Source organism: Fukomys damarensis, unplaced genomic scaffold (assembly GCF_012274545.1).
Source record: "Fukomys damarensis isolate Sample0158 unplaced genomic scaffold, DMR_v1.0_HiC HiC_scaffold_4, whole genome shotgun sequence".
NCBI lineage: Eukaryota > Metazoa > Chordata > Mammalia > Rodentia > Bathyergidae > Fukomys > Fukomys damarensis.
The window spans coordinates 19436336-19451074 of record NW_022900916.1 but is presented as its reverse complement, the minus strand read 5'-3'; the positions used below and the strand labels follow the sequence as shown (position 1 = coordinate 19451074).

Below are 14739 nucleotides of genomic sequence, written 5' to 3'. Positions count from 1 at the left end.
TGTAGCTCAGCAGCACTGCACCTGCCTAGCAAGCACAAGGTCCTGAGTTCAAAGACTGCTTTTAAGAAGGGACCTAAACAGGCTTCTCATCATTCTTTTGATAGTCAAAACTACTGTTTCGCTAGCTACATGCAACTGTTCCCTCTACCAAGACAGACTGTAGGGATCTTGTAAAGGGACTGCCTGGGCTCCAGTAGGAACTGGCTCTTCCCCTGGCTATCTATCTTGTGGTCTTTTAAAATTAACAATATGATATTCATCTCCCAATGTAACAGCAGCTTGTAATGCCGTCTGTTTCTCACTAGAAGTCAATGTTTGACCTAAGGGCAACAGCACCTCTTTCCAGTCCAGTTCATAGGTCTGAGTAAGTCCCCTAAAGACCTCAATGTACTTACCGTGATTGTTTGAAAACTTACCTAGATCTTGTTTGATCTGTATGAGGTCATTGAGAGCAAAGGACTTCAGGATTCAGGTAGGGTCGAATTCTCCACTCACCTCCTGTAAGGGATATTGCCCTGAAGGAGCTTTAACGAAATCAGATAGAGGTGGATATAGCCCGGTAGAGGCTTCAGTTGGGGTTGGCTAGGAAGTCTTGTCCTTAGGGTAAAGAGGAGAAGGGAGAGCAAGGGTAGATACATTAGATTGCAAATTGCACCTTAAAGACTAGAGGTGTCTGGTTTTCTGGTAGCTTAATTTACACTTTGAACACAAGTCAGAACTCTCTCTCTTAATGCAAAGAAAACCTGAACATAAGTTACCTTTGACCAATTTCCCTCTCTCTTGTGGTACAACTCCAGTTGTAAAATAGTATAATCAACACTTCCCTCTGTATCCCACTTTGCCTCCAGGCAGGTTATGACCAGATGAAGAAAAATATTAAACAGCTCCTCCTCAGAGTGTGAGGATCAAACAATTTCCAGTGCTCAAGTACACTCCAAAGGAGGAAGGGATTTCAACATGAATTTCCCATCTACAAACAAGGAGGAAAGAAAGTGTCCCTTTTAATCCCTCTTGGTTTTATATGCCCCCAGGTGATCCCCGGAGGTTTTCCTGTGCCAGAGCAGGTGGCTGCTGTCTAGAGGAACCAGAAGATGCATTGGTCCAGACTAGCTTACTGACAGGCACACCTACTTCCTTTGCAAACTCCCATTTCCAACTCCAGAGTGTATTTCAGAAAGCACAAGGTACCATTGATTTCCACTAAAATAGCTGTGTTTAAGAAGGGAAGCACTGCCAGCAAAAAAATTAAATCAATGATCAGGGGACTTGAGCAATTGTTTTCTAACTTTCTCAAAAAGGGTGAGAGAGAGAAAAACAAATCAAAGGGCAGACTGCAACTGCTCCAGCTATATTGTTTAGGGCTTGTGAGTATGCATGCTCTTTGAGGTGCCACCCCTGGTGTCACTCAGGGAGTTGGTTCTCTGTGTCTCAGGGTGGGTGCTTTTTCCTGCCAGCACCGCAACATAGTTCTTGATATAAGAAGGTGGGATCATAAACAAACTGGATGAAAACGATGGCCATAGATCTGACCAAAAACTGAACCTAAACTTTATCACACCTTCATAATAATTCACTTCCCTAAAGATCTCTACACTGAAAACTACAGCACTCTGAAAAAAGAAATCGAAGAGGATATAAAAAAATGGAAAGATATCCCCTGCTCCTGGGTAGGAAGAATCAACATAGTGAAAATGGCCATACTACCAAAACTGCTATATACATTCAATGCAATGCCAATTGAAATTCCAACACTATATTTCACAGAACTAGAAAAAAGAATCCAAAAATTCATTTGGAACCACAAGAGACCTAGAATAGCAAAAGCCATCACACTAAAATAGCTGTGTTTAAGAAGGGAAGCACTGCCAGCAAAAAAATTAAATCAATGATCAGGGGACTTGAGCAATTGTTTTCTAACTTTCTCAAAAAGGGTGAGAGAGAGAAAAACAAATCAAAGGGCAGACTGCAACTGCTCCAGCTATATTGTTTAGGGCTTGTGAGTATGCATGCTCTTTGAGGTGCCACCCCTGGTGTCACTCAGGGAGTTGGTTCTCTGTGTCTCAGGGTGGGTGCTTTTTCCTGCCAGCACCGCAACATAGTTCTTGATATAAGAAGGTGGGATCATAAACAAACTGGATGAAAACGATGGCCATAGATCTGACCAAAAACTGAACCTAAACTTTATCACACCTTCATAATAATTCACTTCCCTGATAAAATCTCCACCCAGAGAAGGGGCACAGCACATTTGTAAGCATACTTCAGGTTGTGTGCAAGCTCAGATCTGTATAGTAACAAAAATACAGCCCTATCTGGAAGACCCTACCCCACTTTGGAAAAAAACTATGAATAATAATTTTTTTTGAAACCCCATAGAAGTGAACCATATCACTTGTTGGGTCTCTGCCTGTGGAATGGCCAACTTCTGTCTTTCTAAGGATGCCAACAGGACATCCAACTGTGTTTCTTTTCTGTAATAAACTTTGATTTTACTCTAAAAGTAGTCCATGTTTGATCTTCATCTAATGTGACCATGGCCCACATCAGCAGCTCTCCTCAGGCTGAAGTCCCTACCCATTTTTTCCTTCCTTCTCAATCAAAGCTTTTGGGGCTGGGGATTTAGCTCAGTGGTTCTGGTGCCTGCTTTGCAAGTGCAGGGACCCAAGTTCGATCCCCGGTACCAGAAAAAAAATTTGGAATCAATTAAAGCTTTTGCCTATAAAGTTGGTTTGTTGCCTCCATTTTAATGTACATTAATCTCTGTAGCAAGAAGCCATGCTAAAACTCTTGATTTTTACTTCCATGTCCCCAAAATTTGACATTGTGGTTTATACTTCAACATCCCCCAAGAGCCTCGTGTACTCACTGGGTGGCTTTGGGAAGATGATTTGATTATGGGGGGAATAGCTAACTTGCTCTTAAGAGATAGAGTCTGGTTGAAGAGGCAGATTCTGGGGACATGGCCTGGAGAGTTTATCTCCTTCCTTGGCTCCTCCCTTTACCCTTTACTTACTGGGTACCATGAGGTGAGCAGTTTTCCCCCACCCAGACCCTCTGCCATGCCACTCTGCCTTGGAGCCAGCTGACTATGGGCTGAAACCTCCACAAACTGAGAGCCAAAGAAACATGCTACTCTCCCTTGCCCTACCCTGCTTCCATCTCAATACCAATCTCTTTTTTGTTGTTGTTGTTGCTCCAAGGCTTCGTCCCACCTCCTATTTCCAGCAGCACCTATGTGCAGGATCACTGTTCACACTGCCTGGACCATCCATCTTCCCATCTTCCTGTCTTCCCTCTCCTTCCTCTCCCACCCGTGTCCCGATCTCATACCACCTGTCAGTTGGGCCTGACCAAATTCTGTTCACTCTTCCGAGGCTGAATGTTACCCTCCTTTCAAATCCAATCCACTTAATAAATGCTCTAACCCTATATATTTTTTTCTTCAAAGCATTCCCAACAGATGCAATGAAATCTATGTTCTTCTCCAGTGGAAAATAAACTCCATAAGATCATGCATGGGACCTGTCTCACTAGTGCTAGATGGATACCACCTAGCACAATGCAGGTCTCCAAGTAGTCAAACACCAAATATTTGCTGAATGACTAAAACAGGAGCTTCTTTATGTGGTCAGTATCCACTGGACTAGCTTAACTCTGGGAGACTGATACACTTTCAGGATTTTCACCTTTGCTTCTCTCACAGCAAGGAGCCAAGGATGAGGAAGTCAATTTACATTGGATCCTAACTGGGAAGGTGCAGCACTGAAGTTTTCCTAATGTGCTATGCTCTTGCATCCAGGTTCTGTTTAATAGATTGTCTTTCTGAATGAACAAAGGTACTTACCTGGCCAAGGGGCACTGTATGCCGAGGAGATTCTAAAGCAGAGATCTGGCACGTGGTGGCGTGCTACAGAATACAGAGCCAGAGAAATGGGGAAGACGCCACAGCTGTGATAGTTAACTGATTGTGTCAACTGAGTAAGAAATGTCCAACTCAATTGGATCAGCATAGTCCTGGGTGTGGCTGAAGGGATTTACTGAAGGCAGAAGCCCCACCCTCAGTAGGTTTTTAGCCTGAATGGAATAAAAGGAGAACAAAGACAGAAAGTTTGCTTCTCTTTCTTCAGAGGAGCTCCAATCTTCATCTTGGACATCATCTTCTGGCTTCCAGTGCAGACCCTTCTGCCTCCTGATATGGACTCACATGGGGCATTACAGTGAGCTCGAGGACTTCAGCATTTTACTGGACCCTTCAGATCTCCAGCACACAGACAGCCCTTTTGCATTCTTCCATACTTGACTGCAGGCAGCCATTATAAGCCTACCTTGTTCCCTCCCCACAGGGCTTTCAGACCTCTGACACGCTTTGATTCCATCTTCAGTCCAGCGACATCCATATGTCACCCTTCTCTAGGAGCTGTACAATCTCAAATCCCATGGACACTTCTAGAGTTCCTATAGTCTTGTGCTTAAAGTTTTTATTTACTTTGGTAGTTGAGTCATTTACATTACAGAGGCTACCAAGGAATTTATAATGCTTCTGCTAGTTTTCTTTTGGCCCAAATATACGGACCAAGTATTAAAACCATCTGTAGTACTCACTGGGACACAAAATCCAGCACTTACAACTTAAAAGAGAAAGCTTTAATTTGGCTCACAGTTTCAGGGGATTCAGTCCATGGTTAGGTAGCTACAAGGCAAGAACATGGCAGAAGTACATGGTGGGGCAAAGCGGCTTAGTTCATGGCATCCAGGAAGTAGAGCGGAGGAACACTGCCAGGGGTTGGGGCAGGGACTAGATAGATACCACAAGGTCATACATTCACGACCTACCCAAACAAACCAACCTTTCCACACACATCCTTGGAAGTCAGTCAGGTTGACATTTCACCCAGATCATGACAACATCAAACAGCAACTTACTCTTTATTATTGCTTTGGGTTTTTTTGTTGTTTTTGAGACAAGGTCTCTCTATGCAGTTCAGGCTAGGATTGAACTCACCATGTCGCTCATGCTGGCCTCAAATTCATGGCAATTCTCCTGCCTCAATCTCCCAAATGCTGGGATTACAGGCATATGCCACCAGGACTGGCATATTGTAGTCTTAAAAAAAAAATCTAATCACCAAATAAAAATGAAAACAGTCAATGAAAGCCAGGTGTGGTGGCACATGCCTGTAATCCCAGAACTCAGGAGGCTGAGGTAGGAGGATCACTGTGAGTTCAAGATCAGCCTGGGCTACATAGTGAGTCCCAGGTCAGCCTCAACTACATAGTGAGACCCTGTCTCAAAAAGCTGTGAGTTCAAGATCAGCCATAGTGAGTCCCAGGTCAGCCTCAACTACATAGTGAGATCCTGTCTCAAAAACCCAAACCAAAACAAAGACAAAAAACAGTCAATGGGCTTAGCATGTAGCTGAGTGGTAGAGAGTTTAAATACCATATTCCAGGTCCTGGCTTTAATCATAAGCACCACAAAAATAACAAAAATATCTACAAGTAATTTTAAAAATAAAAATTGGTTTAAAAAATAGAGGGGTTAGTATTAGAGGGAGATGGGTGGAGAGGTAGAGAATAAAAGAGAATTGAGATGTGTTATGTACATTTAGCTATTCCCTAAGATCAATGTAAGCTATGTATTGCAAATATGTACTAATAAAAAATAGATCATGATATGTGGAAATACGAAAGATGATAACAGAGGCATATTCTCCTACATCCCTTGCTTCAGTCTTTTAACACTGACAGTTCACTAGGCTCTAGAATCAAGGACATTTTTTAGGAATCTTGAAAACAATCATTCAGCACAATTTCTCATCACCCTCATCCTTCCAGGAACTTGATACATCATGAGCTCAATCATCATCAGAGAAGCTCATTTTGATTCAGCTTGCATCTCTAGTTGGCAACTGCATAGGAAGCAATCTCAGGGCAGTCAAGCAGCATGGTCATCCAGTCCGGAGACCGACTTTCTGATCCTGGTGGAGCCCTGGAGAGTGGGGCTCAGGGACCGTAGTTTCCAAATCCAACAATAATGCCGACACCACTGTTTTCCCCATGATGTCCGAGCAATCTGGGTCTCCTAGCCTAACTCTCTAAGGCATCCCTAAAAGCAGAGAGGTGAAAGTGTACAGGTGCACAAAAGAAATTTACAGTAAAAAACCTTACTGAGCATAAACGATTACTCCAGCCTCTCCCCCTTTTCTTTTTTGCATGTTACTGGGGACTGGATCCAGGGGCAACTCTACCACTGAGCTACATACCCAGCCCCGCTCCCTTTGAGACAGAGTCTTGCTAAATTGCTAAGTTGTCCAGGTTGGGCTCAAATTTATGATCTTCCTCCTCCACTGCTGGGAAAACAGGTATGTGTCACCATGTAACTACATGGGGGATGTGATGGATAGATTTCAAGCTCTTGGGTATGACAAAGAATCCCAAAGCATGCACCTGATGGGGAAAGACAAGCAGCTACATTTATTGAAATTCACAGAGACAAGAGACAGAGAGATACACAGAAACTCTCATTACTATTAATATGTAGCATGTGCTTATTAGGTGCCCGATAATGTGCCAAGCATATTTAACTGTTAGTTCATTTAATTGTGACTATAATTTTCTGAAAGGCTAAGTAACTTGTATATAAGATAATTTGCATAATGAAATAGCTTTAGTGATCTCATTCAATTGTGACAGCAACCTTAAAAAATATTCTTTAACTTTTAAATAAAGACTTTACATTAGTAAAAGGTGCTTTCTACCTATAATCCCAGCTACTCAGGAGGTGAGGCCAGATTACAAGTTTGCGGCCAGCCTGGCCAACTTGGTGAGACCCTGTCTCAAAATAAAAAATAATAAAAATGTAGAGATATCTGTCAGTGCAAGGCCCTAGGTTTAATCTCTAGTACTATGAAAATAAAATAACTAAATGACAAGAAATAAAATTTCACCAATGATGAGTTTAAGATTTTTTTCTTTAATTCGCTACTTAAAAAAACTCACAGAGCAAATACATTTAAATATATTTTAGTATCAGATACATCAGTCAGCTTATTGTTTAGAGATGGTGAGTCCAAGGATAATTTTAATTTTTAACTTTTCTTATAGACTCACAAAGCAAACTCAGAATTTGTATTTGAAAGCTGTGCCCTTTCTTTCCTGTAGTAAAGTACCTGTGTCTGGAAGGCTGTCTCCCGTGACTTGTTATCTGTAGATGTGAGTAATTCAGCTTTGCTAAGCTCCTTTGGTAGCTGTAAGGTCAGATCAATAGTGGTTCTATTCTACAGGGCTGTTTTTTAAGATAAAAAGAACTTTGATTTTTCTGCCATAAAGATAATTACTGAAATGACAGTTACAAAAGCCTTGTCACATTAACAGAGGCCTATTTAATTACTATTATTTAATTTGGCATATGTATAAATGACATGCGAGTGGCAAGTGTCCCAATACCAAAGCATTCTTGAAGATAGTATTACACTGCATTTATTTATAATTCTAAACCTGGAACTAAGTCAAAAGATTGTTATACTACAGCATGACCACTATTTATAAAAAAGAAAACCGATCATTATTACCCATCATGGATACTACTGATAATTATAAACCTAGAACTAAGAAAAATGATTATTTTTAATAGTATTTGTTATATTCATTCTCTAAAAGCAATTTGTGATCAGTTGCAGGATGCTCGCACATTTATCTTATCATAACTATCTCGGATACTTCAAAATAAATTTGCATGTCAACTTGTTTTCAGCAACCAGCAGAGCTTTACACCCATTATTCAACTTTGCGCTCCACAGAGGGTATCTGGTTGCTTAATTGCTGTCTTCACGAGCTCAGGCTACTGTAACAAAACACCGTAGACTGAGAAGCTTAAACAGCAGGTCCTTGTGTCTCAGTGTGGAGCAGGGAAAGAGGAGATGGAGTCAGCAGGGGTGGTTCCTGCTGAGGGCCATAGGTGACCCAGTCCATTCCCTGCCACTCTCCCTACCGGTGCTGGTCTGCTAGCAACCTGCCTTCTCCAACATCACTCCAATCTCCTCTCTCAAATCACCTGTTATTCTCTGTGTGTGTCTGTGTCCAGATTGTGCCTTTCTCTCAGAACACCAGGAGAAATGGTTATGTAAATTTGACTTCAGACTACTCTCCTCATCACAGCCTCATCTTAAACTGATTACATTTATGACTCCATCCCTAAATAAATCCACATTCTAAAATTTGGAGGTTAAGGCACCAACATACGAACTTGTAGAAGACAAAAGTCAATCTATAATACCTACTTACCTTTACTATCAATAAAAGATAAGATCTATAAAAAGAATAAAAGCATTTATCTCCCAATTTATTTTTTATATTACCATGAAAAAAATTTTTTGACATAGTGTATGGTCTAAGTTTTCTCATGTGCTTTCTTCAGTGAGAAGTACTGATAGTGACACAAAATTCTGAACTTTGTGTAAGAAACATTCATTTAAAAAAAAAAACTAAGTTCTATGTACCACATGAGGTTATTGCCAAATAAAACTAGCAGTTTGCTCAGTTTCCTGTTATGGTCCTTTCAGGTTCAAAAACATTTAATTTTGCATAAAGAAGCTTTCACTACAGAGCTTTGACTAAAAGTCACTACTTAATTATTTATGTACCACTGAGGGTATTCAAATGATTTAGCAAGAACTACCAAGTGACCTTTCATCAACTTGGGCCCAGGGGTGCATACAAAACAGTATTCTGATCTGGCTTGAGTTGTGTTAATTATCCTTTAGAAAAAGTTGCCCGCCAATGCAGTTTCCGATGAGCTCAAAAGTCAGAGAGCTTGGAAATTTTGTTGTTGTTGTTGTTGTTTTCTCCAACTGGGGATCAATCCCAGGGCCTTACTCATCCTAGGCAAGAATTCTACCACTTAGCCCAATCCTCAGGTCTTTGAATTTAATACAAGATCTCACTACATTGCGCAGGCTGACCTTAAATTTGCAACCTTCCTGCCTCAGCCTCCCAACGAGCTGTGATTACAGGCATGCGCTGCCAAACTCAGGTGCTAGAATTTTTGAACACTCATTAAAAACACCAGCCCCAGCCCCAGCCCCCAGGTAGGGACCTGTGGAAGGAAACCTATGAAAATAAAGCAGCACCACTGCTGTGGAAAACAGTCCTCCAAAATAGCACAGAAGTAGCTTGTTCTTCACACAATCTAGCAACTCCGCCTCTAGGTCTATTCTCCAAGAATTGAGAGCAAGATTCCACACGTGCATTTGTGCACACACGTGCACAGCAGCATAATCCACCACGGCTCAGCGACCGACAGAGGACTGGAGGAAAAGTGTGGCACGTACGTACATACAGCAGGGTACTGGGCCTCAAAAGGGAAGAAACAGCCGACATATAAGCAACAGCATGGATGAGCCCAAGTGCAATGAACAAGCCAGTCACAGAGAAGGGAAACACCGGTCCCCTTTTCGTTGCAGGAGTCAAATTCGCAGCAACCGGAAGTGGTGGCTGCCACTCAGGTGACCCAAAGCAATGGCAGGGCTGGAGGCTGTGCTGCTGGCCCCGCCGTCACGGAAGTGCCCCACCCTCCGGGCACTGCTGCGGGACGACTTGGGAATAGGAGGACTTGAGTTCTGAACGCTGACCCCCGCGTACAGACTTCTGGCTTCCAGAACTGTACACTAACATTGTGGTGATCTGCCTCAGCGTCACTGGGGACCAGAGACGGCAGGGGACGGCGCTGGGCCGGGCTCCTCAGTCCAAGCCTAACCCTAAACTTGTTAAGGTGACAGGTGGGCGGGCACCCCGGCGTGTGACAGCCTAGGGAGTAGGTCGCAGGGCTTATTCAGTCCAACGAAGACACCCACAAAAGGCGCATTCGCAGAACCGCCAATACCCATACCCAATTAGTGACTCTAATCGGTAAGTTCTGTGTTCTTCATTACAGCGGGTCCGACTTAAGGCTCCTGGGACTTCGAATAGAATTCGCTCACCTTGTCGCTTTTTGTCTGAGACCGGTCCAGCACCATCACACCAAATTGACATAAAACTTTTTTCCAACCGCAAGTCTAGTCTGTAATTAAATATCGATCTGTGATGTTTTCTCCGATTTCACAGTCCAGATCTAAGCGGTTTGCTTTGCTATCTCCACCTGGGCTCTTGTGCTCTGCGGGCTTCATTCACCCTCGCCCTCCCTTCTCTTCGGAGCTCAGGATGAGAGGGCTGAGGGGACCGCGCGCACGCGTGCGTCTGTGTGCGCCTTCGGGCCCCTCAGTATTTTCTGCAGATCCTGTTGAAAGATGAGAACAGAAGATTTTTTTTTTCTTTTTTGTGGCGCTGGGGATTGAACGCAGGGCTTTCTCCCCGAGCTGCATTCTCAGTCCTTTTTCAAATTTTTATTTTGAGGTAAAGTCTTGCTAAGTCACTAAGTTGCTTTGAAGGAGCACCTCATTTCATCACTGTACTGTTCTTCACTCACCCCCCAAAAATCCACCAACCACTTGTTTTTGGGGAATCGCATCTAGGTGGCATTGGAGCTATGAAAATCCTTCAAGTTTCTCATTTTGTCCACTAATGCCAACATCGTTCTCCTTATAATAACTACTGAAAGGTAGCAAAAGAGGTTTATTTCCTGCCCTTCAATCCCCAAACACTAAGGGAGAGTGATATGAATTTATAAAACAGTACGATCAAGTACCAGGAAGTAAAAGGAAAGACACACTTTGTCTTAGGCCATTCACTAACCAGATAATCAGCTTCCAAATAAAAAAGCTGGAGCTGGGCCTATAATCCCAGCATTTGGGAGGCTGAGGCAGGAGGACTGCTGTGAGTTCAAAGCCAGCCTGAACTATGTAGTGAGACTCTCATAAATAGTGGGGCATTGTCTCAGACTTCTGGCTTCCAGAATTATAAACAGGTCCAAGGAGTGAGCGGGTAAGCAAGTCCAAGACGACACAGGGAAGGTGGCAACATCAATTTTTTTCTTGTGTTGGGGATCAAGTCAATTTTTTTGCACTGAGCTAATCTCTAAGCCAGTGATGGGGAACCTTTCAGAGACCAAGTGTGCAAACTACAACCCAAGAACCCACTTCTTTATCACAAAGTGCCAACACTACAATTAAGCCTGAATACTGAGGTTTTAGTTTTTGAAAAAGCCACAAAACACTCTACGTTCATATCTTTATGAGAAAAGAAGAAAAAAATGGAAACAAAATTTTTTGCAAATAAGGAGGAGTGGAAGGGTGGGAGGGCAGGGGACTGGGAAAAAAGAACCACGATGTACCGTGCACAGGCACAAACCCCCAGTGGTGAATGTGATCATAGTGTATACCTAAAACGTACCAATAAAAAAAGAAAACAGCCACACATGCCATAGGTTAGTGACCACTTCATTAAGCTATTCTTCATTCTGAGACAGGGTCCTGCTAAGTTGCTCAGACTGGGCTCAAACCTGAAACGACCCACCCACTGTCCCCAGCTGGGTTCTGGGGTTTTATGTAGTCCAGGCCAACTGAACTCATTATATAGCCCAGGCTGGCCTCACATCTATGGCGATCCTCCCGCTTCTGCCTCCTGAGTGCTTGGGATTACAGGTATGTGCCACCACGCCTGGCTTAGCTTCTGTTTTATAAACAAGTATTTATTTAGCTCAAATTACATTTCCCTTATGTTTGCAAATCAATTTGAAGTTTAGTTCATGTAAGAAGCTTAATTGGAGCCACCTGAGTTGATGCATGGTATCATCCTAGTACTCCGGGAGGCTGAGGCAGGAGGATTACAGGATCAACTCCAGCTTGGGCAGTTTAACAATTTAGCAAGACCTTGTCTCCTAAATACATACATTAAAAGGCCCTGATTTCAATCTCCAATACTGAAAAAAAAAAAAAAAGGAGGAAGGGGCTTAAATTGGTTTATTCTACTCAGAAAATCTGCAGGCTCTCTCCTTTTGTTGTTTTGTTTCATTTTGTTTTTGTTTTTTTCACCCCAGGGCACTGTGCCCACTGGATAAACACCCTATTGAACTACACTCCCAGGCCACAGGTCTCTTTTTTATTTTCACAAGCGTTTATAAAGGGAAGGAAAAAAAAAAAAGACTGTACCCAAAACAGACTGGAATAGGCTAGGCTCCCTTCCTTAGTAGGCTATTGTGTTGGACGACTCAAATTAATTACCCGCGTTCCTGTTTTGTCTGAGACGGGGTCTGGATAAACAATCCACGCTGCCCTTGAACTCACTGTGAGCCCGGGCTGCCCTGGCATTCACAGTGATCCTCCAGCGGCAGCCTCCCAGGTGCTGGGGTCACAGGCGAGAGCCCGCCACACCTGGCCACCTGAGTTTTTAAAAACAGAATTACCTGTACATGTATCAACTCCACACAAGGAATGTAAACGTTATGTTCTGCCAACGTGTACCACTAAATATTTTTTAAAAAACAAATACACAGCGAGTGACCTAAATGACTCCACCTTTCTTTGCAAAAGCGCCATTGGGGTCTTGGAGAAGCGAGAGCTAGAGGTCCCTGCAGGAACCACACGCTGAGCTCAAACCCAAGCAAGGGGTGACCGAGACGAAAAATAGAGACACTGAGACAAGTTAAAATCTGTCCGGGACTCAGGTCTCCGACACAGAGCCCAACTGCCTGGCGCACCTTGGCTTTACCGACTCAGACATGGGCACGAGCAGTTAGAGTTGCACAGGGTTCATCTGTCTCCCTCCCTCCACGGTACTTCCCCGGGTAAACAACTTCACCTCGGGTGATTTTCCTTCTCCCTGCAGCGTATCAGCTCGCTTGCACGCCCCCTTTCTCCTCCGTGCTCACCGAGGCGGCCAATTAGGCCTCATTGGTCCCGTCTGATCTGGATCCACAGGCCCCTGGAACAGGCTCGCCATTATGCATCGCGTCCCTCCTCTGTGTGTCCCTTCAGCTGCCCGTCCTCCCCGGAGACCAAGTTGGGAGGAAGCGGCCCCCAGGGCAACAGTGAAATGCCAGCTGGGGTCTCCAAGCGCTGCCACGGCACGCTGTTCCCGCTGGAGGCTGCGACCCTCACTCCTCAGTGACTTGGCATCGACGCCTGACAAGCCCTCCCCAGCTGGAGGCTGCTGGTTGTTCTTAGAAGTAGCAGGTTTTTTTTTTTTTTTCTTTTTCTTTTTCATGAGTTCTCTGTCATTTTTCTGAATGCACAAATTTTTAACATATTTTGCAGTTCACTCTTCAAAGACGTCTACAGTATTCCTCCCATTACTCACAAATCTTTTACTGTTAGAATCATTTGTTATTTTCAGCATGATTTCACGAACTTGAGATATTTTCCTGACATCTAAAATAATGAAATAATGCACAAATCATGGGAGCTTTTGGAGAGTTCCCTTATTCCAATTTATTTATTTATTTATTTTTGTACCAGGGATCAAACTCAGGACCTTGTGCTTAGAAGGCAGGTGGAGGCACCACTCAGCTAAATCCAAGCCCTCCAAACTATTATTATTATTATTATTTTAAAATTTGGTAGTAGGGATTGAACTCGGGACCTTATGCTTCCAAGGTAGGTGGTGGAACCACTGAGCTAAATCCCCAGCCCCAAACTATGTTTTATTGTGTGCAGAAAATAACTTTTTTAACACAAGAGAGGAAGTTGAACAAATTTGGATTCCAACTGCAACAACTTTAAGAATAAAGGTTGAGCTTAGTGATTACTTTCAATCACGTAGTGGGGGAGGAATGTAACAGGTCTTTGTGTGAAAGTTATTGAGCATTACAAATTTGTGATCTGTGGAACTGGCAGAACCTTAAGTTGTTCTAGTATAACCTTTCTTGAGATCACCCTGAAAATGTACCAGTGGGGTTCAAAGAAGCCAGGAGGGACTCCCAGAGCTCCTCAAAGTTTGCAGTCTTATTCATGGAAGTATGGACTCACAGCCCACAAGGTCGTCATGTCTAATGCTCTGATTTTTCAAGCAAAGGCGCCCTGGCAAAGTTCAGACAAGATGGAGAGGGGCCAGGGATTTAGCTCAGTGGAACTGTACCTGCCTTGCAAACACAAGGTCCTGAGTTCGATCCCTGGTATCAAAAACAAAACAGAATGGTGAAAATCAGCCCAAGGGCTGTGCTCACAGAAGTGTGGCAATCACCTCACATACTCGACACTGGTTTTGAGCCTCACCGCTGAAAACTAAACTCACCACTGAAACTAAAAATTTGTGGGTTTATATAAAGTCTTAGAAATTCCAAAGTACAGTTTTGTTTTAGAATTCAAAGAAATTATAGCAGATGGGAACTCAGCTGCTTATGAAGTACAGCACCAGAAATGGTAAGCTAATGGATAGTTACAAAGCACATTGTCTTTGTCCACTCTCCGTTGCTATAACTGAATACCTGAGACTGGGTAATTTATGAAGAACACAGTTCTAGAGGCAGGAAAGTCCCAGAGCATGGCGCTGGCATCCACTCAGCATCTGGCAAAGGCCTTTCCTGCTCCTCAGAATGTGGCAAAAAGCCACATATGGCAAAGCCCAGCACGTGTCTCAGTGCAGTTCTGTTCCTCTTCTTATAAAGCCTTTATGTAGCCAGGGGTGGTGGTACACACTTGCAACCTCAGCACTGAGGGGCATGAGTTTTTGTGTTTGTTTTCTCATGATGCTAGGGTTCAAACCCAGGCCCTCACACATGTTCAGCAAGCAACGAGCTACACCTCTAACCCTAAGGGTTGTGAGTTTAAGGGCCAGCCTGGACTTAGTGAGATCCTGGGGCTGGGGAAA

At 43.4% G+C, this 14739-nt stretch overlaps 1 long non-coding RNA gene across 1 annotated transcript; it reads right to left on the bottom strand.

The window, feature by feature from the left end:
* Positions 1-455: 455 nt before the first annotated feature.
* LOC117283629 lies at positions 456-13070 on the bottom strand. The gene is made up of 3 exons (XR_004514668.1): positions 12803-13070; positions 9978-10273; positions 456-597 (listed from the first exon to the last, which is right to left on the bottom strand). It is a non-coding gene; the product is annotated as an uncharacterized LOC117283629 (long non-coding RNA).
* Positions 13071-14739: the final 1669 nt, after the last annotated feature.